General features: G+C 41.3%; 1 pseudogene; it reads right to left on the reverse strand.

Moving 5' to 3' along the window:
• LOC111953917 (outer dynein arm-docking complex subunit 2-like) overlaps positions 1-25,712 on the reverse strand; it is a 77,714-nt pseudogene extending 52,002 nt beyond the window's left edge.
• Positions 25,713-25,953: the final 241 nt, after the last annotated feature.

Below are 25,953 nucleotides of genomic sequence, written 5' to 3' on the forward strand. Positions count from 1 at the left end.
GATAGAATTATGGTCAGATTTGCCAAATGAAGGGCGAAGGAGGGCTTTGTACTCTGTGAGAGCTGTGTACTTTGAGAGCTTGAGCGCTGTGTGTGGAGTAAAGGTGGTCTCAAATTTGTTTCCCTCCGGTTGCACATTTAACATGCTGATAGAAATTTGGTAAAACTGATTTAGACCTCTTAGGGCTAGGGGGCAGTGTTCGGAAGTTCGGATGACTGACGTGCCCAAAGTAAACTGCCTGTTACTCAGGCCCAAAAGCTAGGATATGCATATAATTGGTAGTATTGGATAGAAACACTCTGAAGTTTCTACAACTGTTAAACTAATGTCTGTGAGTATAACAGAACTAATATGGCAGGTGAAAACCCGGGGAAGATCCATCCAGATTTTTTCTTTTTAGGTCACAGGTCATTTCAATGCTAGCCTATGGGATATACAAATAAAAAGGACCCAGATTGCAGCTCCTATGGCTTCCACTAGATGTCAACAGTCTTTAAAAAGGGTTTCAGGCTTGTATCTTGAAAAATGAACAAATAGTTGGAGTTTTTCCAAGGTGTCCCTCATTAGAAAAGTAGTCTTGTTGCGCGCGTAAATGAGGTGCGCGCTCTTCGTTATTTATCTTCCCTATTGCACATACTATTCACCGTCTTAAATTGTATAGTTTATTTAGATATTACAGTACCTAAGGATTAATTAGAAACATCGTTTGACTTGTTTGGACGAACTTTACCAGTAACGTTTTGGATTTGTTTTTATGCATGTTGAACGAGTGGATTACTGAAATCAAAGGCGCCAACTAAACAAACTTTTTTGGATATAGAAGGACTTTATCGAACAAAACGACCATTCGTTGTATAGCTGGGACCCTTGGGATTGCAAACAGAGGAAGATCTTCAAAGATAAGTGATTTATTTATTCGCTATTTGTGATTTTTGTGACGCCTGTGCTGGTTTGAAAAAGTATTTTGATGTGGGGCGCTGTCCTCAGATAATCGCATGGTATGCTTTCGCCGTAAAGCCTTTTTGAAATCTGACAACGCGGTTGGATTAACAAGAAGTTAAGCTTTTAAATGATGTCGGACACTTGTATGTTCATGAATGTTTAAAATTACTATTTTGTCATTTGAATTTGGCGCGCTCCAACTTCACCGGATGTTGTCGATTTTGATCCCGGTTACGGGATCGAATCCCTAAGAGGTGATTTAAGTTTCCCTGCATTAAAGTCGCCCCCGGCCACTAGGAGCACCGCCTCTGGATGAACGTTTTCCTGTTAGCTTATGGCAGTATACAGCTCATTGAGTGCGGTTTTAGTGCCAGCATCGGTCTGTGGTGGTATGTACTGTAGACAGCTATGGAAAATACAGATGAAAACTCTCTAGGTAGATAGTGTGGTCTACAGCTTATCATGAGATACTCTACCTCAGGCAAGAAAAACCTTGAAACTTCCTTAGATATCATGCACCAGCTGTTGTTTACATATATGCATAGGCCCCCGCCCCGAGTCTTACCAGAGGCTGGTGTTCTATCCTGCCGATAGAGTGTATAACCCGCCAGCTGTATGTTCTTAATGTCGTCGTTCAGCCACAACTCGGTGAAACATAAGATATTACAGTTTTCAATGTCCCGTTGGTAGGATATACGTGCTTTCATTTTGTCCCATTTATTTTCCAGCGATTGAACGTTAGCTAGCAGGACGGAAGGCAAAGGCAGATTAGCCACTCGTCGCCTGATCCTCACAAGGCACCCTGATCTATTTCGGCGAAATCTCAGTTTCCTTCTCCAGTGAATGACGGGGATCTGGGCCTGGTTGGGTGTCTGTAGTATATCCCTCCCCTCCGACTCATTGAAGAAAAACTCTTTGTCTAATCTGAGGTGAGTAATCACAGTTCTGATGTCCAGAAGCTCTTTTCGGTCATAAGAGATGGTAGCAGCAACATTATGTACAAAACAAGTTAGGAACAATGCAAAAACACTAACAAAATAGCATGGTTTGTTAAGAGCCGATACGACGGCAGCCATCCCCTCTGGCGCCATCATTGTCAATTGATATTGAAAGGGTTACTTTACCTCAGGACATAAAACAATCTGATTATTATATGATTATATAAACTAAGGACATATCCTCATGCTTATATATACAAATATATATGGCACAAATCTATTAGGCACAAATAAGGGATAATCTAATGTGTTGTTATGTGGCAGTTAAATTAAGAAGCCACCTATGCAATAAAAATGACCACATTCTAGGTAAACACTTACACAGTACACAACCTTTGAGTGTGGTTTGGTACGTAATAAACTTGTTAACAATGTTGGCACCTACATATAAATAGTTTTTTTCACATAAGCCACTTACAATCACCAGCAACACTTTATCAAAAACAGCAGAGCACAAAGTAGGGTAATTGGTAGCAGCTACGCTGAAAGCATACTGTATGTATAGCTGTTAAATTGCCATATATATCTAATTCTAGATAATGAAGCAGTGGCTTCAGCTTGTAAAACAAATACCCTGTGGTTACCAACAGTGCATATTGATGGCAATTACGTGGTATGTAGCATATGTGTAAACGATGCTGTGTGTTATTCAATCTGCACAAAGAGAGAGTGCTGACCGTATGGGCACTCTGCTTGTTTCTAAATATACTGTATAGCCGACATGCCTTGTTTCTTGCCACACAAAAAGCTGTTAACATACACGCAAGCCTCATCTAAAGCGTTTAAGTCATTGCGGCAAGCAACATGTTAACATCATTATAACATAATTTCATCAGGCAAAATCATAACTCATTAGATGGCATACTGTATGTGTATTCACAGGCACACATATTAGTATGTTAAAGGTGCAATCTGCGATTGCTACATACATTTTAGGACTTTTCCATTCATGATATATAGCCATTGGTTCTTGACGAGTATACTTTGTAAATGCCCCATGAGCTTAGTTAAACTGTCTATTCCCATCAGAACCCCAAATTTAAGCTTGGTTTACTTCTTTGTTCGTAAACAATGTAATTGTAAACAATCACCGTATAGCCTCAAAACATGGGTTAAACTATCATGGATGGTCAGTCCTGCATCTATAGCTCTGTCAATTAATTTGAGAATGTTTACATCTTTTCAGCCCCATCTCTCAACAGTGGTGGAATGTATACTTTGTTATTGCAGATTGCCCCTTTTAAGCCATACTTATTTAAACGCATGCAGTGTAGGCACACATATTAGCACTCTGGGTAAATATCCTTGGATAAATAACCCATTAAACACAACACAGATCATGCATGTGTTGCTTTATGAAAGTCTCAAATCTTCCTCAAGTACAAATGTCTGTCTATACGGCTGAGAAGAAGAAGAAAAAAATGTTCTTACTTCTAAAATAAAACAGATATTTAACTTGGCTCAGGGTTCGTTTTAGCTTCTGATGGTAATGATATTATAAAATGACTACTGGACAAACCCCATAAATAACTCCACTGTGTGGTTTCCAGACAGATAGAATTCTGACTAGGAAGTACAGGTTTACAAATGCATCTTGTTGAAGGCACAAACTCTCACTGTGAATTCACTCCAATCCCGACTGAAAAGTATAATGAAATTTGAAAAGTTCCCTTATCAGACATTGGCCCAGCTTCTTTAATATCATTTACATTTTAAATCTGTTTTTGGAAAGGAGAGTAACTGCTCTTTCCCAAGAAGGACTTTTTATTTTATTATCGCATGTTTTGTTAAGCTAAAAATATCTACCTGGAACTGAATTTGCATGAATGTTTTCTTTAAAAGATTTACCACCAGTTGCCCTATGAATGATCTTATTAGGGGGGCCCAATTGCAGTACGCTATGTAAAAACATGGACATAGCCAAATACTGTATCTCAGCTTACAAATCTTCTGCTAATATTTAATAGTCATAGATCATAGAGATACAAAATAATGTCATTCATATGTCATTACTATAGCGTAAATCGATGTAATTAGTACCCAAAAAATAAACACATTTGAATTTCAGTTAATTCTGTAAATTACTATACTGTAAATTGAGATTCAAAGTGAAGAGATTAGGTTATGATTATCATTAAAATATAGGGGCCAGATTTGAAATACATGACCATAATAACCATAACCATAATATCAAATGATTGCAGTTACATCAGGTCATGGCCCTAAACGGTATGTAAGCACAAGTCCAAATAAACTGACCGGTAATCACAGAGCAAGAGAGAGAGAGGGGAGAATTCCTCTCTAATCAGGCAGTAGAAGAGGTATTCCCAGTCAGTCTGGGTCAGTGGCGCGTTGGTCCTCTCTCTCTTTTCCTTTTGAGTTTAGACACATTAATATTCACCAGATGCACTGTCAGTCCTTTCAGAGCCGCGTTTCATTTGTGCTCTGTGGTGTGGGTAAACAGTGTGCCCAGCTGCTGTTTTTAGACAGCTCTGCTCCCTTCTCTCATATGTGTCGGCTCACACGTGCACCCAAATAGGCCTAGTGTGTGTCAGAAACCAGGAATGCACAAAACCAGTCCTACCACTTCTATAAACATCCTACTACGAAGCAGACGCTTCAAAACAGGAGCACATTATACATACTTTTTTTAATCTAACGTAATTTTGTTATATTGATCGACAACTTTATGTCGTAAAATTTACGCAAAGCAGGCAGGTGGAATTATTATGTTAAGGAGATTACATATTGTTCCCTCTCGGGTGACATTAGGACTATTGTGACTATCACAATTCTACAGGCACAGAGCCATACCTTAAAGAGATTACTTTTTTAGACAATTTCAAGAAGTTTGAATATTGACTCAAGTCTGCATCAAAATTGCTGTATGGATCACAGGATAAGGACCTGGATTTGATTGTTTCCTGTCCATTGTGAACTGCCTGGCCTGCTAGAATAGTAGATGTTTTCAACAGAACAGAACAACTTATTTTCTGTGAAATTTCCAAAGCAGAGTGCTGGGCCAGGCCTCTACAGACTTTGCTGTACTGTACCTTGAGGAATATGACCAGTTTCTGGATCTGCCAGTACTCAGAGGACAGGTCTGTGTTGCTCTCCGGCCGGGTGCTCTGGCTGCTCCTTGTCCTCCTCACTCTCAGATGAACTCTCGCTGAAGTCATCGGCGCCTCCTCCTGGGGTCTTACTGAAGAACACAGACACAGCAGGAGATAAGAATCAACATCAAGTTTTGTGTAACAGCTATACAAGTACATATCCATACACAGGAAGGGTTTCAACTTTAAATATTATATCAGTATATGATACACATAACAAAATATGAAGTTTTCCTTTTGTGATTGAAAATAACAGGATAAGGATAAAATAACGGCAAGATTATTTTAAACAACAAGCACCATTAACAATCTAAAGTTAATCGGAATTGTCAGGTTTGAACTTTCTCACAATCTAAGCAGCAGCAGCCATGAATAGAGAGAGGGATTAAAGTAATGGGTAAACTGGAGTCGTCATCATACTAAACAAAGCAGGCCTCTCTTTTTCTACCGTAGCCTTCATACTATAAACGGCAACAGAAATGCAGATGGCTTTTAAAGTCAGTTGCACCACTCAAATAACTGTATCATGAAAACTGCGCGCCGCGGAGCAATGAAATTTGGTACACGTTCAAATGGGGCCGCGGGGAGATGGTTCCTATTTACACAGATAGCATTTCCAGGGGAGGCCATTATCAGAGGAAATCAGCCGATATGACCGTTTCTCAGGCAACGCAGATGGGCCATGATAAACACTGAACCAAGCCTTAATTAAGCAGTGAAGCGCTGTTCCGGTGTGTCTGCTTTGACTACTGGCCTGGAGTAACGCTAGTAGGCTCCCAAAGGTCCCTTTCTGTACGTGTACCAAGTTTCACTGGTTCAAGGCGGGGAAAAGCTATCAGCAGAACAGTGGCTAGAGTCGACCCAGTAACTTTACTAGCGGACCTGTATACACTGGCAGTCACAATTACGGGGACAGCTGGAAACATCGCTGCCAGGCACCAGAGGAAAGGCAGGGAAAGCGTACATCAGACCCATACATTGGCTTATATAAAAACAGTTATTATCAGTTTCCACAGAAGCTATCACTACGGGTCAAAGAGTTGTGCCAAACTTTTTCTGTGACTTCAGCAATCTCCTTCCTGTAAGCTGCTTGCTCTTCTGTAGGACTAGAAGTGTTCCTCATTTATGAAGTGTGAGGAGAAAACCCCACCAGGTGACTTACCTTTTATGAGACGACTGCCTACCAGGTGAGGAAGACACAGAGAAATCTGCTTTCTTCTGCATCCTCTCCTCCATCTCAGCAAACTTCTCATTCGCTGCACTCCTTTTGGATTTCTTCGCATCTGCTTCCCTAGAAAATTTTAATAAAATAAGAGGGGACCTCATTATTTTACGTTTTTCTATTTTGGAAATAGTTATTTATCGTAACATATCATCATCATTTATGCATTGAGGGAGAAGAGGGATGCAGGGATTTTGGGCTTTTTTTGTTGTTGCCATTTTAGATAGTTTTTATCCAGAGCCAGCTGCCTCAAAATGGGGACACTTATCACAAGGTACAGCTACAAAAGCTCAAACCCCTGCTAGATCTATTTATCAATCAAAGAACATGTGATACATCATTTTTGTGAATGTTACTCCTGCGCCCAACTTTTCTGTCTGTAATTGTACAGTGGGGTTCCAAGCAGGGAACACATCGATTAGCTGGGATCGTCCATATAATCAGGAATATTTGTGCTTGCCCTGAAAAATGTAAAGCCATATAAACCATCTCTTTATAATATGTGACTGCTGGCATGTGGAGAAGACACACTGAGACACATGCAACCAGTGAAGTGCGCGACTCCAGCATCACTTCCTTCTTAAAATCTCGTCTATTGGAGCATAAAGTTCCCAAAGGCATACAGAACGTGTAGCGTTGCAATTATTCCAAAGACCTCTAATATATGGAGTGGAATCATCACATACTCATATGGTGATGCAAGACCGAGGTTCTTCCATTTCAAGGATGGTTCTAATTGTTTTTTGCCGCCTGGCTTGTTCTGCACAAGCTGTTGTCTCGCCTTCTCATGCACATTCTTTTCCTGATGCTCGTAAGGCCTCTGGGGTTGGCCTTGTTCCTCTGTATCAACCGATTCCACATGTTGGATCTTTTGTGTTGATGGAGGTTCTTCTTGAACGGCAGAATCCTGTTGAGGAAAAAAATAAGTGAGGAAAAAGGACCTCTCAATTTGCACCGAAATGCTAGCAGTGAAATATACAATACATTTGGGCCGTAAAATTATATAGACCCGAGTCGTTAAAAAAGTTCTTCCTCTGAATGATTGTTCTTTTAACAAAGTCTTCGGGTCTTTTTGTGATTTTTTTTCAAGTTATAAAGCATATTTTCCATTCTGCAGCTGACATGTTGCCTCCTTATCCAGTTATTTGAGAGACACATCACACATTGGTGTCTAAAAGGGTGCCATTCAATTCTTCTCAGCCCAAGAAGAACCATGTAAAAACTAATCAGGGTTTGTATCAGTGACTGTTCATAATAAAACAGAACTTTCTCAACATTCCGTACCGCAGCAGAATAACAATTCAGCCTTTATTATTGAGCAACAGTAATTAAATAACACATTCCCAGTGCTTTACTGCACACAAGAGGTTCCCCTCTATTAATTGGCTGAACAATATCAAACGTTTATTGTTTCTTTACATTCCTCACGCTAAAATGTTGCAGCTTGTCACAGACAAAGGAGAGCCTTTGTGTCACTGTTATTCAGAGATGATTTTTACGTTTTTCAAGGTCTTTTTACCCAACTTTACAACCTAACATAAGAATGCCAACAAGACACATATGCATGGTTCGCAAGCAGGGAATGTTTTTTAATCACAGGCACCTGCTAGGCAGAAAATAGCTCGCCTCAGACTACCATTGCTTGCAATAAGCGAAATTGTTGGGGGGTTTTTTAGAAGTAAAGGGGGAGAAAGAATTAACACGGAATACTATGGCCGTGTTCGTACGCGCGGGCCGAGCACGCTCGTCACTTTCCAAAACCGGCTTGTTTGTCATAAAACCCAAAGTGACCTGCTGTTGGAACAATGCAGGCCAATTCAGGCCACTATGGCTGCATTTCAGGTGTCCAACCGTACCTCTTTTTTATGATACCTGAAATGGACAGAAGGAAACATTCCAAACTCTATGGCACGTTACAGCAGCACACATAGCACAGCACAGGGACGGCTCTGTCAGAGCAAGTGCACAGACACTTTAAGCAGGTCTGACGCCTGCCTGCCCGCAACTCTCCTCAGACTTCTGTCGGACTCGGCAACACTTTTTTTTTTTACTACAGGCAACTTCCAAATCATTACATTGGCACTATTCATCTTTCTCCACTTGTGCCTTGTTCCAAGCCCTCACTGAGAGACCCGAGACTCCAAATATTTACACATGTTTATTGGACTTGTATCCATTGTATCTAATTACTTTCTCCATACAGTGATGGAAAATACGCTAAATAGTAGCTGTCAGTGGAAGAGCTCCGTGTGGAGAGTGAACATGACAGCAGAGCTAGATTGATTTCAGGATTTGAATAACAAAATTCTGAGGGTGCTGTTGCATTTTTGCATGTGATCACGCATGCATAACACAGACAGACACCATGTCCAATTTATAATCACGTCGCAGTTTCAAAAACGAGTCAGTCCAACACTACACTGAGAAGTTGAGTATCGGACTGCGGTGTGTGTCCCTGGTGCTGCACTCTTCTCCTCTGGCTGCCTTTAGCTTATTTGATTGAGAATGTCTGATCTAATAAAACTGTGAAAAATTATCTGCTTCCTCAATGCTGGAAACGAATAGATCATGTTCAGAGATTGGTGTTGTTATCTTTGGCTATCAACCTGTCAGGCTTCATGTTGACTTGGAACACCACCACTTTGGGCTCTTAGTGCTGCAATCAGAGAGCGGGTCCCAGCCAGAGCTATTTCAGATAGTGTTTCTGACCTGACACGGACTAGAGCCTATTCCTTTCATGGATCACTCAGTCACACATAAGAGGTGTATAAGTAATGCAGAGAGAAAATAGTTTGGTGGGGCGTAAAAAAGCCAGAAAAACATGGCCTGATTTGTGTTCTGCACTAGAACACTCCATTACATCACCATGCCATGACTTGGATATTACTGTAGTAACTTCATAGGAGAAAGACGTACGCAGAGAAAACCTGTGACTTAATTTGTATCTCAGCAAACTCATTCACAGTAGTGTTTTACGGCCTACTGTCCATCATCCTCAGAACGACCGACGGGTTCAGCCTCATAGCATCACTCAGCACAGACACAGGACTCATAAAACATTAAAGCCTGGATGGCCTTTTTACACAGTGAGCGCAGCAGCCTGGCACTGTTTATTTGGGTTTATACACTTACCCTTCACTCAACTCAACCCATCTCCGTGGCACTAAAAGTTCTATCACCAGCTATAAATACGTCAAACTTGCTGGTCAAGCACAATTCAATTGAAAGAAATGATGCGGTGGCTCCTTTAGTTATTTAAAATTGGGTAGAACAATGGTTGTAATAGGCCACTGCAGTAACATAATGTAAATGGCTCTGTAACATCCATGGATTATACATTACGGGGGGGGGGGGGGGGGGTACAGATCGTACTTCAGATGTTGAGGATCAGCGTGGCGGATGTGTTGTTACCTACCCTTACCACCTGGTGCACCTGATCCAGTTGCAGAGGGAGGTGTTTAGTCCCAGGGGCTACATGACTGGGGCCAAGCTTCCTGCCATCCAGGATCTCTATGCCAGGCGGTGTCAGAGGAAGGCCCTAAAAATTGTCAAAGACTCCAGCCACCCTAGTCATAGACTGTTCTCTCTGCTACCGCATGGCAAGCTGTACCGGAGCGCCAAGTCTATGTCCAAAAGGCTTCTTAACAGCTTCTACCCCCATGCAATAAGGCTCCTGAACATCTAATTAAAGGGCTACTCTCTGTTTATTATCTATGCATAATCACTTTAACTCTACGTACTTGTACATATTGCTTTTGTTATTTTACTGCTGCTGTTTAATTATTTGTTACTTTTATTTTTTATTTTCCAATTTTTACTTTAAACKAATTTTTCTTAACTTAAAGCGTTGTTGGTTAAGGGTTTGTAAGTAAGCATTTCACTGTAAGGTTGTACTGTTGTATTTGGCGCATATGACAAATACATTTTGKTTTGATTTGAACTTGATTGCTGACATGCAAAACATTTTGGGACTATATCAACAATGGACTAATGAAACAAATGAAACATAGACTAAAGAAACCTATACCAAAAGATCGTTTTTGGGTGGAGTTTTCCTTTAAGGTATGTAAGGAGGAGAGGATCAGGGGGAAAATATAGTTCCAATACAGGTTCAAAGAGTGCAGTATGACAGGAAGAGAAATCATCGAGGGTGCCTGAGCTGCCAGCGAGGATGATGGATCATTCCACCATAGAGAGAGCACAAGTCTGCGTCCCAAATAGCACCGTATTCCTTATAGAGTGCACCACTTTCGACCAGGACCTAAAAGGCTCTGGACAAAGTATTGTACAATATAGGGAATAGGTTGCCATTTGGGACAAAGCCCAGGTCTGAAGACAGCAGCCCAGGTTACTTAGAGCTCGCTGTGATTTCACTCTCTGATAAATCATCCTCTGAAAACAGCTAGGCTGCAGAGCATCGTCACACACAAACCAGCATATTTTAATGTGCCCGGTATCACAGGTTGGAGGTTATTTACATAGAAGGTTTAAATGTTCCTCTGTGTAAGGGGACACATTTTTCAAAATACTGAATTGATCACTGTGGTTCTGTGGTATGTAGGGGAGGTGTGTTTTTTGACGAAAGTTGAATTGTTATGGCATTGCAAATCTGCCGTGCTGACTAAGGCAAGTAAAAAAAAATATTAATGTCTCAGTAAACTGAAATCTGACATATATAATTTCTTCCATGTTTTTTAGGGGTGAACACAGACATTTATATTTCTAGAATATCCCAGTATCACCCCTAATAGCAATCGCTTTCATTCACCCCCCKKAAAAAAWTGTGAAATGTGAAGATAACTCAAACCTGATGTGTATTGAACAGACTTCAACACCTTTTTCTCCCCTTCACTGCAGAAGTGTTTCAACAGCTCGACATCATTCTTCACTGTGGCAGGACTAAGCCTAACCTCCCTGTACAAAAAAAAAKCCCAAAACAAATACAGATAATTAATCTTGGGCCCGTTTGTGGTTCTTCTATCTAGTAAGAAACTGTTTCTTATCAGAGTCAACCCCATGTGTTTGGACTTGTCTGAGGTCAAGTGGGAGTCAGTGTGTATCAAGATGGATTGATTCGTTATTGATAGATAGAGAAGCAGACAGAGTGAGAAGGAGGAAAGGAACCCACTGGGAGATCTGCTTGAGGGAGTTGCTGAGGAGTTGAGTGTCCAGCTGCTGCAGCAGGATGAGCAGCTTCACTTTGATCTCTTTCTCCTTGGCCTGGTCCCCCTCATTCACCTTCTCCAGGAGACGCAGCACAGCGCTGTCCTCCCCATCCACTGTTGCAAAACTAGGCCCCAGCATCTTCGCAACAGGCTACAAATTACAGTAAAAATTGTTTAGTATTTTTTTTTATATATCTTTATTTTACCAGATTGTCCCATTGAGGTCAAAAGATGTAGGCCTTATTTAAAAGAGAATCCTGGCCTGGGGTAATATAGACATACAGTAGATGTATGTTTTCCTTTCTCAAACRAACATAGCTATTAGCTAGTACCACATTATGGCTTTGGGGTACAGTAAATATAACTGTGAGGAATTGCAAACATAATCTGATGCCAGTTTCTAATTGGATAAAAGTAGAAGATAACAAGGACAAACTAATTATGTCCGTGGCTGTATGGGAAGTATGCAGCCCGACTACTTAGGAACAAATGGGATTCAAATCTCATTCTGTGGTTTACATGGTTTACCTTCCAGACAAGCTCGGACCTCCTTCAGCCTCTTATCCTTTGCCAGCTGCACTATTTTGGAGAGCTGACTAAAACTGTGAACAGAAATGCTCGGAGGAGTGATTTGCAACGTACTGTAGGACGCCCATCCTTGTCCGTTTCCTGCGACTTTACCGTAGGGCCACTAAAAAGTAGAGAAACACACTCATATTTTTTAAGTATAAACTGGCAACAAGCAAAACATTTTATTTTTCTATCTAGGCACACTTCTCCTAATCTACCGTGTCTGTGCTAATGTCATAAATATGCTTTTTGGAAAGAAAAGTAATGTTCTCAGTGTTCACAATTTCCACTTTTCTTTTATCAGTGAAATCTACAGTAGCTAAGAGCCAACTGTAGGATAACAAATGGGTGTGCTGTGCTGGTAACTTTAAGTATTTACTAGGACCACTGCTTATACCTAATGTATAGATTTGTTTGTAAAACATCAGTTCATTGATTAAGTAGGGGTTGTCAAAAAAATATGGGTGTATAAACCCCATTCAATTTACTTAAAGCCACAATCTGGAGTTTGTGTTTCAGCAAAGAGCAACCCTGCCGCTTAAAGGAGGATATCCCCCATTTCTACATGTGTAACTGTTTTAGCACTTACCTACACTGTAGTTTGATATCTCAAGACAGTTGTTGGTCCATATCCCACATATTTAGATACTTTACAGGAATATCATGTTATGCCATTTGCCCATAGGATCCCATTAAAATTTGAAATATATCTAAAATACCTTAGAACCACACATATCTATGTCCTAATACACCAAAATGACATTATAGAAACCTTGGAGAAATTACTTTTTGAATAAATATATATTTTTTATGCTTACAGTGCCTTCAGAAAGTATTCATACCCCTTGACTTTTTCCACATTTTGTTGTGTTACAAAAGTGGGATTAAAATGGATTTAATTGTCAATTTTTGGTCAACGATCTACACAAAATACTCTGTAATGTCAAAGTGGAAGAAAAATTCTGACATTTGTAAAACATTTATGAAAAACAAAAAACACTAATGATATCTTGATTAAAAAAATATTCAACCCCCGAGTCAATACATGTTATAATCACCTTTGAGTAAGTTGTTATGGATAAGTCTCTAAGAGCTTTCCACACCTGGATTCTGCAACATTTGCCTATTATTCTCTTCACAATTCTTCAAGCTCTACCAAATTGGTTGCTGATCATTGCTCAACAACTATTTTCAGGTCTTGCCATAGATTTTCAAGCAGATTTAAGTCAAAAAAACTCCATGGTAGATTTGGCSTTGTGTTTTAGGTTATTGTCCTGCTTGCTGAAAGGTGAATTCATCGACCAGTGTCTGGTGGAAAGCAGACTGAACCAGGTTTTCAGATTTTGGCTGTGCTTAGCTCAATTCCGTTTATTTTTTATTCGGAAAAACTCCTCAGTCAATAACAATTATTTTGCTTTTGCAACAGCTAATCGGGATCCTAATTAAATACCAAAATACCAAATACCAGTAATGTGTTGTATTAGATTTGCCCTAGACATAACACTGTATTCAGTGTCTTTTTCCAAACAGGATGCATGTTTTGGGATACTTTTATTCTGTACAGGCTTCCTTCTTTTCACTCTGTCAATTAGATAAGTATTGTGGAGTAACTACAATGTTGTTGATCCATCCTCGCTGTTCTCCTATCACAGCCATTTACCCTGTAACTGTTTAAAAGTCACCGCCGACCCATGGTGAAATCCCACAGTGGTTTTCTTCTTCTCCGGCAACTGAGTTAGGAAGGGCGCCTGTATCTTTGTAGTGACTTGGTGRATTGATACACTATCCAAAGTGTAATTAATAACTTCACCATACTCAAAGGTATGTTCAATGTCTGCTTTTAAAAATGGTATACTTCTTTGTAAGTCATTGGAAAACCTCCCTGGTCTTTGTGGTTGAATCTGTGTTTGAAATTCACTGCTCGACTGAGGGATGTTACAGATAATTAATTGTATGTGTGGGGTACAGAGATGAGGTAGCCATTCAACAATCATGTTAAACACTATTTTTGTGTCCATGCAACTTATTATGTGACTTGTTAAGCACATTTTTACTCCTGAACTTATTGAGGCTTGCCATAACAAAGGGGTTGAATACTTATTGACTGAAGACATTTCAGCTTTTCATTTTTWATTAATTTGTAAACATTTTGAAAAATACAATTCCACTTTGACATTATGAGGTATTGTGTGTAGGCTAGTGCCCCAAAACATCTCAATTAGTCCATTTTAAATTCAGGCTGTAACACAACAAAACTTGGAAAAAGTCAAGGGCAGTGTAAGTCCACTTTTGAATTTATGAAAATACATATACGTAATTACAGTACTTACTGTATACTTATGCAAAAATAAGAGGTATTTTAGTCAATTGCATTAAGATCAGTGATTTTAGTAGTATGTAAATAATTTGGGATTAACAAATGACACAGTTTGATGATGTATTGGGTTACTGGATCTCTAATGCAAGATGGCGTAGCAGTGTAGACGTGTTTCTTTAGTCCTCTCGTGTACGTTTGTATTTTTTCGTATTTCTTGTATATATTTAAAAAAAAAAATCTATCTCTTTTCGATTTTTAAATCGATTATACCTTCCGGTAACCTACCTCACCCAATGTGATACGGAATCGCTATTATTTTTTAACTTTGGAACACTTTCAAGAACCCCCAGTAGCTAACCAGCTAATCAGCTACAAGCTACTTTAGCCATTTTTTGCCGCTGCTAGCAGCTTTTACCTTCTGCACAGACACCAGCCCTGTTATTAGCCTGGATATTACTCACCAATTTACCAGCATCGGACTGTCTCTCGACAACAACGCCGGATTCCTGCCGTAATCCCTGAGCCACTACTTCTGATCCTCACAGCTAGCTTGCAGCTAGCGCAGCTAGCGCCACTGCCACGAAGCTAGCACCAGTTAGCAAACACAATTCTACAATTCACAACCTCTCTTTCGCCATCGCCATCCGGCTTGGATTCTCTGTCGACACGACCACGTCTGGTCTGCAGACGAATACCCCATCCGCTGTGCCCTCAACCGGCCTCCGTCTGAGCAGACCCCCTCCGTCTGAGCAGACCACCCCCCGGGCTACTAACTTTAAACGCCGCGTGCTAGCTTAGTGGAGSCCTCCCTGCTCCATCTACGGCTGCCCCCTGGACACTATGATCACTTGGCTACATAGCTGATGCCTGCTTGACTGTCCATTAATTCACGSTACTCCATTCTGTTTATTTGTGTTTTATCTGTCGGCTCTGTGCTTTAACTCAGGATCTGTGTGTAGTTAATCCGACCCTCTCTGCCTAGTCGTCGCCATTTTTACCTGTTGTTGCTGTGTTAGTGGACTAGCTGCTGTTATCTTACCTGTTGTTTTAGCTAGCTCTCCCAATCAAGACCTGGCAATCACTTTATGCCTTATTGTATGTCTCTCTCAATATCAATATGCCTTGCATACTGTTGTTCAGGCTAGCTATCATTGTTTTGGTTTGCCAATGGACCCCGTAGTTCCACTCTCCGTACCTCTGATACCTCCTTTGTCCCACCCCCCACACATGCGGTGACCTCACCCATTGAGACCAGCATGTCCAGAGATACAACCTCTCTTATCATCACCCAGTGCCTGGGCTTGCCTCCGCTGTACCGTGCCCCACCATACCCCCTGTCTGCACATTATGCCCAGAATCTATTCTACCACGCCCTAAATCTGCTCCTTTTATTCCTTGTCCCCAACGCTCTAGGCGACCAGTTTTGATAGCCTTTAGCCGCACCTCATCCTACTACTCCTCTGTTCCTCGGGTGATGTGGAGGTAAACCCAGGCCCTGCATGTCCCCAGTCACCCTCATTTGTTTGACTTCTGTGATCGAAAAAGCCTTGGCCTCATGCATGTCAACATCAGAAGCCTCCTCCCTAAGTTTGCCTTACTCACCGCTTTAGCACACTCTGCCAACCCTGATGTCCTTGCCGTGTCCGAATCCTGGCTTAGGAAGGCCACCAAAAATTCTGTGATCATACCCAACTATAACACTTTCCGTCAAGATAGAACTGCCAAAGGGGGAGGAGTTGCAATCTACTGCAGAGATAGCCTGCAAAGTTCTGTCATACTTTCCAGGTCTATGCCCAAACAGTTCGAACTTCTAATTTTAAAAAATTAATCTCTCCAGAAATAAGTCTCTCACTGTTGCCGCCTGCTACCGACCCCCTCAGCTCCCAGCTGTGCCCTGGACACCATCTGTGAATTGATCGCTCCCCATCTAGCTTCAGAGTTTGTTCTGTTAGGTGACCTAAACTGGGATATGCTTAACACCCCGGCAGTCCTACAATCTAAGCTTGATGCCCTCAATCTCACACAAATCATCAAGGAACCCACCAGGTACAACCCTAAATCCGTAAACATGGGCACCCTAATAGACATTATCCTGACCAACCTGCCCTCCAAATACACCTCTGCTGTCTTCAATCAAGATCTCAGCGATCACTGCCTCATTGCCTGTATCCGCCACGGGTCCGCGGTCAAACGACCACCCCTCATCACTGTCAAACGCTCCCTAAAACACTTCTGCGAGCAGGCCTTTCTAATCGACCTGGCCCGGGTACCCTGGAAGGATATTGACCTCATCCCGTCAGTTGAGGATGCCTGGTCATTCTTTAAAAAGTTACTTCCTCACCATATTAGACAAGCATGCTCCGTTCAAAAAAATGCAGAACAAAGAACAGATATAGCCCTTGGTTCACTCCAGACCTGACTGCCCTCGACCAGCACAAAAACATCCTGTGGCGAACTGCAATAGCATCGAAGAGCCCCCGCGATATGCAACTGTTCAGGGAAGTCAGGAACCAATACACGCAGTCAGTCAGGAAAGCAAAGGCCAGCTTTTTCAAAGCAAGAATTTGCATCCTGTAGCTCTACTCCAAAAAGTTCTGGGATACTGTAAAGTCCATGGAAAACAAGAGCACCTCCTCCCAGCTGCCCACTGCACTGAGGCTAGGTAACACGGTCACCACTGATAAGTCCGTGATAATCGAAAACTTCAACAAACATTTCTCAATGGCTGGCCATGCCTTCCTCCTGGCGACTCCAACCTTGGCCAACAGCCCCGCCCCCCCCGCTGCTACTCGCCCAAGCCTCCCCAGCTTCTCCTTTACCCATATCCAGATAGCAGATGTTCTGAAAGAGCTGGAAAACCTGGACCCATACAAATCAGCTGGGCTTGACAATCTGGACCCCCTATTTCTGAAACTGTCTGCCGCCATTGTCGCACCCCCTATTACCAGCCTGTTCAACCTCTCCTTCGTATCATCTGAGATCCCCAAGGATTGAAAGCTGCCGCGGTCACTCCCCTCTTCAAAGGGGGAGACACCCTGGACCCAAACTGTTACAGACCTATATCCATCCTGCCCTGCCTATCTAAGGTCTTCGAAAGCCAAGTCAACAAACAGATCACTGACCATCTCGAATCCCACCGTACCTTCTCCGCTGTGCAATCCGGTTTCCGAGCCGGTCACGGGTGCACCTCAGCCACGCTCAAGGTACTAAACGATATCATAACCGCCATCGATAAAAGACATTACTGTGCAGCCGTCTTCATCGACCTGGCCAAGGCTTTCGACTCTGTCAATCACCATATTCTTATCGGCAGACTCAGTAGCCTCGGTTTTTCTAATGACTGCCTTGCCTGGTTTTGCACACACAGTATCTCTTTGCACATGATCATCTGATGATTTATCACTCCAGTGTTAATCTGCTAAATTGTAATTATTCGATTTATTGCCTACCTCATGCCTTTTGCACACATTGTATTAGATTCTCTTTTTTTCTAACCATGTTATTGACTTGTTTATTGTTTACTCCATGTGTAACTCTGTGTTGTTGTCTGTTCACACTGCTATGCTTTATCTTGGCCAGGTCGCAGTTGCAAATGAGAACTTGTTCTCAACTAGCCTACCTGGTTAAATAAAGGTGAAATAAAAAAATAAAATAAAAAAATAATGGAGCTCAGTACAGTTACATTAGCGAAACATTCTAATCTCCAAAACCTGCTTATCATTATCGTAATGCACCAATATTAGGAAAAATAAAATGGATACTTTAGTAATTTTGGCTTAATCTGATAGTGTGCCTTCAGTTCTTTATTCAAATATATAAAAATAACGTGTACATAAGTAACTATGCTTAAAAACAAGATTCAGAAAAGTTTGTGTTGCGGTAATGAGATAAATTACAAAAAACATTTTAATAATTACATTTTAAATACATATTATTTCAGTAAAAAAWTTTAACTCAGGCCTTTTCATTAGGTAAGCAAAGTAAAAAAATATTAGAAATTGACTTTTTTATTTTTTGGCCTTTGAAAACTGATGAGGTAATGAGCATTTTTGCATTGGTAATTATGGAAATTGTGTTAAAATGCATAATATCTGATCAATAAAAACATAACAATAATTATGAAATAGATAAATACAGATCCTAATCTTGGCGATCCAAGAGGAATTATGGAAAATGTGTTTATTGTTGTCAAGTGCCAGTTTTGTGAAAATCACCCATCTAATCACATGCAGACAGCTAGGAAAAAATAGCAAAATATCCTGACGAAGTAGTGTAGTTTATGTTGTTTTCTGTCCTAGCTACTGAAGTTGAACAGAAAACACATTAATTCAATTGTACATATGAGTCCTGCTGCAGGGCTCCAAATACATTTTAACTCCATGAAAACATCCCCAGTGAGTAACATTAACATTACACAAACAGCCTGCCTCATGATTACCTGATGTCATACTCTGTTTAGAAATCAGAAGCCTCCAAAAAGCTAGTCCACTGCAGCGGCTCATTGAACACATGTTTATCCTCCTGAGGGTGTCTGGAGCTGAACTGTTCCACAAACTGTAGGATCTCTTTCAGCAGAGACTCGTTGACTGGGGTGGTCTCCAGTTTGCCCGTCCCAGAACTTGCTGTGGTCCATTGCAAGGCTCTGGTCGGTGCTACAGTACCCCCATGGTAGCAGCTGAGGCACTGGCAACATCCTGAAACTGTTGTGGTGGAATTGGTGACAATGACAATTCTAGCTAGACATGTCAACAAAAAATAAATTTGCTAGCTACAGTTAAAGTATACTGGCAGTCATATAAGACTGCAGATGGCTGGCTAAGTTTACAGCCTGTTGTTAACTGTGAAAAGGAACAGCCGGCTACAGTAGCCAGCTGACCCCATTGCTAACTTAACATCATTCCATCAAAACCTGAAACTTCAAGACATATTTTAAGCGTTTGTACAAATTAACTAATCTGCAAATGTTCTGAGTACAGTGAACATTTATAGTTAAACATGTATATTTTCCATACAGTTTTTATATCTAGCAAACTATCTAACCAACTATTTTAAGTATTTTGTTTGAGGACCACCAGCTAGCTAGCTATCAAGGTTAGCGGTTAGTCAGTTTCCTTGGAAACAGCCAATTGTAATGCCTCCTCCGGTTGCCAGGATACCACTCAACGTAGTGGGAGATAGGTCAAAAAGAACAAGATTCGAAAAGCAAAACTCTATTCCTCTCTCCCTGCCTGCAGCCTGCTGGTGTGCTATTTACTTTAATACAGTGTGATGCCTTCATGAAGACTTCTGTGGACATCTAAAGTAGGATGTCCACAGAACCACACATTTGAGTGCCTCTTTATAAACTTCCTCTAGGATGGATGTATGATTTGGCTTTGGATGTGTTTTACAGACAAACATCCTGGGCAAACTGAAAAAAGTCTATTTGAAGGAGATTTAACATTTAGGTTCTGCAAATAAAGTACCCACTGTATCAAAAATGTTAATTTTCAAGAAAAAAAAACATTTCATCTGGCTATAATTTCCAAAGTTGATTATTGAAATGATTTCATTATTTCAGGTTGGCATATTTTTTTTGTTGAGAATTTCCAGGAGAGTGAAATATAGGTATTGGTATGTTTTGAGATTGGTAAACTATACACAAATCAGGCCTAGTTGATTAACCAGATCCAATTGCATATTTTCCTTTTCAGGTAGATGCAAAAGGAAAATAACCAGATGACTTCCAAAGCTTTGATTGTGCACAAGTGTGGAACCTTCCCTTCCTTTAGCCACACAGCCCCATCAGAAGTGAGCTCAGAGTCAGACAGTTAATGGGGCGATCCAACCTCCACAGAAAGGTAGCTAGTCTGACTCTGCCATTGTCTCAAATGGCAGCCTATTCCCACCATAGTGCACTACTTTTGACCAGAGCCCTATGGGCCCTAGTTAAAGTAGTGCACTATATAGGGAAAGAGTGCCATTTATGATGCAGTCTCTGTATACCATGGACTCCTCTCCTTGTATTGGCTAAGCATGTGCCCCAGACCATGATTTATAACTGTGGAGCAGACATGTTTACATTTGATTTGAATAACCCCCCCCCCCCCTCCTTCATCCTCGCTATGCTGAATGAACAGCCACAATTTGTGCAAATCAGCGCTGTGTGTCTTATTGTCTGGCAGCTGCCCGCCCTGCCCAGGCTGTGGTGTCCCATGACTCATTGGGAATGACAACACACACAGAGTATCCCATGGCCTCATGGCCAATAAAACCACTTACAGTGCCTTGCAAAAGTATTCATACTCCATAGCTTTCTTCACTTTATATTGCGTTACACACTGGAATTTTTCGTAACAATCTACACAAAATACTCTATAATGTCAAAGTGGAGGATTTGTTTTTGTTTGTTTAGAATAATATAAATTAAATAACAAGCATAAGTATTCAGCTCCCTGAGTCAATACTTGTTTAAAAAACACAGTTAGACTCACCGTTACAGCTGTGAGTCTTCWTGGGTAAGTCTGTAAGAGCTTTACACACCTGGTTGTGCAATATTAACTCTTTATTATTTTCATAATTATTCATTCTCTGTCAAGATGTTGGTGCTCATGGCTACACAGCAAATTTCAAATCTTTTCATAGATTTTCAAGCAGATTTAAGTCAAAACTGTAACTTGGCCACTCAGGAACATTCACTGTCTTCTTGGTAAGCAACTCCAGTGTCAATTTGGCCTTCTGTTGTAGGTTATTGTCCTGCTGAAAAGTGAATTAGGATTTTGCCTGTGCTTATCCCATTTCTTTTTATCCTGAAAAAACATCAAGCATACCAATACCATGATTCAGCCACTCAGTGATGTGTTGGATTTGCCCTAAACATAAAGCTTTACATCAAGGCCAAAAAGTGTATTCCTTTGCTGTGTTTTTTTTTGCAGTATTACTTTAGTGCCTTACTGCATACAATGAATTGTTCTTCTCACTCTGTCATTTTTAAGTCATTATTGTGGAGTCACTACAATGTTGTTGATCCGGCCTCAGTTTTCTCCCATCACAGCCACTGAACTATTAAAAGCCATTCAACATCCCTGAGAAGTTTATTTCTGTCCTGCAGCTCAGTTCAGGGGGGTTTAATACATCATCCACAACATTGTTATTAACTTGCTTAAAGAGATATGCAATGTCTGATTCGTTATTGTTACCCATCTACCAATCACTGCCCTTCTTTATGAGACTTTCAAAAAGCTCCCTGGTCTTTGTAGTTGATGGACAGGTGCGAGAGGGAGAAAAGAGAKAATCTCCTGTTAAAGTAGGCAGCAGGCCTACAGCGCTGAGGTTAATCCAGTCCTCTGGGTTTGAGATATCCCCGGGGGGGAAGCAGTAGCTCATACCTGAAAGAAAAGAAAATCAAGAAAAATCATCCTGAGTGTTGTTGTTGTTACAAGGAAGGATTTATGAGTTCCCCGTTTCAGGTATTTCATTTGGAACAAGGGGGTCTGTGTAAATTAAGAAGCACGGAGAAGAATCCACGTAGCCACAGCGGGGTGCCGGCGCAGGCCAGTGGTTTCGGGTACAGGAGTCCAGACAGGCTTGTGTAGGAGTTTGGATAGAGGAAAGGGGGATAGAGAATGAGAGAAAAAAAGAAAAGGAGAGAAGGAGGATGAATGACTGCCTTAATATATCTGGCCCAAGGTCTCATTAGCAACTCTAATTGCTGTTTGTTAAAARGGCTAAATGGAACCCTCTGGAGCTTCCAGAACCTTTTCAAAACTGAAACAAATATGGCTCTGCAGTCTAGGGCACCTGCTGAGTCTTAGATGCACTTAATACAACCAAATAAATAAAACCAGTCTCATTGCTTCCATTCCAATGCTTGACTGGAGGTGTTGATTGAATTGCATGGAAACATGCTGTGGACTTATAGAGAGAAAAGTACTGTGCTCTGTGCTTTTAAAACATTGCCATCGTGATTGCATCCATCCACAGTGTACTCAATACTCAAACCATTTCCATTAACACTGAAATTAAACTTACACAAAGAATGTGTGTGAGTACAGGAGTGATGAAGTGTATGGACTACTGTTCCTCCTGTTATGAAGGTAGTACAATACCGTATCTCCTGCTGTATTTCTCCTCCCAGGCACACTCACACAGTCCACAGAGACCTATTATTATTATTATTACAGGCTTCACGTCAAGTGCAGTTCAGGGCTGTGGTTAAGTTAACTAGGGATGTGTCCCAAATGGCACAATATTCACTATATAGTGTACTACTTTTGACCAAGGCCTATAGGACTCTGGTCAAAAGTAGTGCACTGGGGATTAGAGTGCCATTTGGGATGAAGGACATAGAACAATCCAGGCAAGGACTGGGGTGACACTGGTCACAATAATGAGCACCTGCAAGATCTGTCACAGATTAATTTTCCAAAATAGAAAATAGTAAAACGCGTCTAACAAGAAGAGAACATTATATTGCCACATACTCCTGTTTTAAAGCTGTGGTAATTTTCCTATAATCGGCTGTGTCTTGTAGGGTCAGGGAGTTAGAGGGGGGTCAAATGTTGCTCTGAGAGAGATTCAGACTGAGTGACTTATGATGAACAAGACTTGATGACCTGTCATATAACTATTTCCAGGGAACAATTTACTGCACACGTGCTATTTTGTAGAGTGGCCCCACAGTACAGTATCTCAGGGCACAGCGAATAGGGTTATCTTTTTATTTAATTTTTTTACTTCACTAACTCACATTGCAGCTCTATTTTATCATTYGATATAAACGGGGTATAAACAGGATTTGGGTCGTTCTAAATAATCACCCAGTTTATTGACTGTTTGGACAGGCAGTATCACAAGTCAGTAGCGAAAACGGAAACCACAATAGTGCTTTTGGATCTTGGTTCTGTGAGGATGGACTGATAGGTGAGGCAGACAAAACAGGGGTGCCAAAGAAAAATGCACTTCACTGACAAACCCAGGTTGAGGAGCTTCTCATTGTGTCTGTGTATTTCAATTCATGGCTGCTGCTAATTCAGATGGTTTCAAATGGTTTGTTATGAGGGTAATATAGATGGATATACAAACGTTGTGTCAACGTCAGTGAATTGGTAATTGGCTCAACATCTATAACCTTTCTTTTTTCAGTGGACTTTAAAAAAACTGTTATCAATCATCTCTAGAATAAGACCCACTCAGACTCTGTCCTTAATGAAAACATCATTAACGAATTGTGATGAAGGGTACACAGGGGCCGCTATAAAATATATGCAATAAAGTCCATTATATCTACACTAAACTAGTCTCACAGTAAGAAAAACAAAACCCGATATTGTTGAAACGGTTTACTCTGTAACAATTAATATCATTGCTAGGGCTTCTTATGGATGTAAACCTGCAATTTTGGTTTTCAAAAGTTGCGTATATATTTCAAGTTGTTGGTGCCAATGCTTTCTTTGGAGCAGGCGGTTGCTTGTCAAACATAGATGTAAAACAACAGTTATGAATACATAGATTCATGGAATGAAAGATTTTGAATCTGTATGTATTAAAACCAATTTTTGTATATTTTGCTATTTGGTGGCACTGGCAAAACCCCACAAATACCTCTTGCTAAATCATGTATAACTTTTAAAAGTGGGTTTGGATTTGAACTAGTATTGTTTAACCTCAAAACATATCTTTTAGAGAATTTGAAGTTGAATATTTCCAGCCGTTGCTAATGATTGATGTCCACACTCATCTACAGAACTATATTTATATCTACAGAACTATAAGTCCACAAGCTGTCATTGAATTTTTTTATCTTAATCTTACCATGTTTTTATCATACCAGGTTTTACATGAAATCAGCAGGTTTGTCAACCTAGATATATATAAATGTCCATGCAGTGTAGGGCAAAACAGACAGTATGTTAATATCAGCATGATTTGTTCATCATACAACATACTACAAGGAACATTCTGTTTTCATGTTTGGGCTATCAGGAGTAAAAATGTATGCTACAAATTATAAAATATAATGTTCGAAATATACTACTGTGAACAGATCCAATAACTGAGTCAATTTGTTTGTCATTTAGTTTTTTTAAAGCTAGGATGACACTTGTAGCTACAAAGTAATATTGGACAGATGTCACCAGCTGTTGGACTGCTGTTGTGACCATTGGCAGGATCTGTCCTCTATCGGGTCTGTCCCCTATCCTGCGTCCTGATTGGTTCATCCGAGGTCGAGTTGGCTCCAACCCCACCTATTTACCAGTTCAGTCCTTCTAGTATCCCTGAGCTTACTGAACTAACCAAGCACCACTCTGCCAGACCAGCCCTTTTGCCTCTCACCATACCCCCTTACCCCCCTTAACCACCCCTCTTTCCTCTCGCCCCTGCTCTCCGTGCTTGGCGCAATTTGACTTGTGTTTTAAAATCTCCCCTGGAAGACATCAGGGCCTCCTTGTTCCTCCGCCTGTCTGTTGCTCGGTCTACCTCAGGATGAACAGACAGAGAGAGGCCCTGCCATGTGCTGGGTTGGGAGTGGGGTGAGAAAAGAGGCGGAGAGAGGGGGAGGAGAGGAGGAGAGAGGAGGAGGAAAGGAGAATGGAGAGGGGTTCTCCGAGTGGGGCAAGAAAAGAAGCAGAGAGAGGAGGAGCAGTGGAGGAAGGGGAGCGGGGGAGCCAGACACTAGCATGCACAGAGAGAGGCAGAGAGAAGGGGAGGAGAGGAGGAGAGAGGATGAGGAAAGTAGAAGGGGAGAGGGGTTCTTAGGCGCTCCTCCCTCCCCATCAGTGGTTGAGGAGGTGCTTTTTGAGTGCTTATGTTGCAGCCACTCCAACGCTGGCACCCAGCTCGCCATAGCTAAGTGAGACGCAGACAGAGGGAAAAGAAACCAGTACAGGGATAGCAATGACTATCTGGAAATAATGACACATTAGTTAGGCAAGACAAGTCACATGAGAAAACAAGGGTTTCCTGTGAACAGACAAGAAATGTTCATAAACAGTAGTCTGTGTGTGTGTGTCCCAAATGGCACCCTATTCCCAATGTAGTGCACTATCAGGCCCTGGTCAAAGGTAGTGCACTACATAGGGAATAGTTTGCCATTTGGGACTCAACCTGTGTAAAGTCCAAAGGGGAAGTTCACTAGACAAGTCGTGTTAAGGGAGAATCCATCGGTACACTCACTGACTTTGAAGTGATGAACTTGGAAATACGATTTGTTACAGAGTACATTGTGTTGCTGAATGCTGAAGGCCTATGAACACGGAGAGCTTTCCAATGCTAACAATGTAGCTAATCACAGAACACAGAGGACCAATCAGTTTGTCTGCAGGCTACATGTGTGCCGCTCCGCTCCAGAGAGAAAGGGGGCTGGACCTGGCCATTGGGCCTCTGCTGGTTGTGGGCATTTCCCATTTCCTGTACCAAACGGCAGGGTTCAGAGGGTGGTGGTGGTGTGTGGCTGCTCCCCGTCTTCTGGCTCTCCTGTCAGCCCCGGCCAACCCGGCCACGGTAGGAAGGGGCGGCAGATAGCCTAGTGGTTAGAGCGTTGGGCCAGTAACCAAAAGGTTGCAAGATCGAATGCCCGGACTAACAAGGTAAAAATCTGTCGTTCTGCTCCTGAACAAGGCAGTTAACCCACTGTTCCTAGGCTGTC

Source organism: Salvelinus sp. IW2-2015, linkage group LG27, assembly GCF_002910315.2.
Source record: "Salvelinus sp. IW2-2015 linkage group LG27, ASM291031v2, whole genome shotgun sequence".
Lineage (NCBI taxonomy): Eukaryota > Metazoa > Chordata > Actinopteri > Salmoniformes > Salmonidae > Salvelinus > Salvelinus sp. IW2-2015.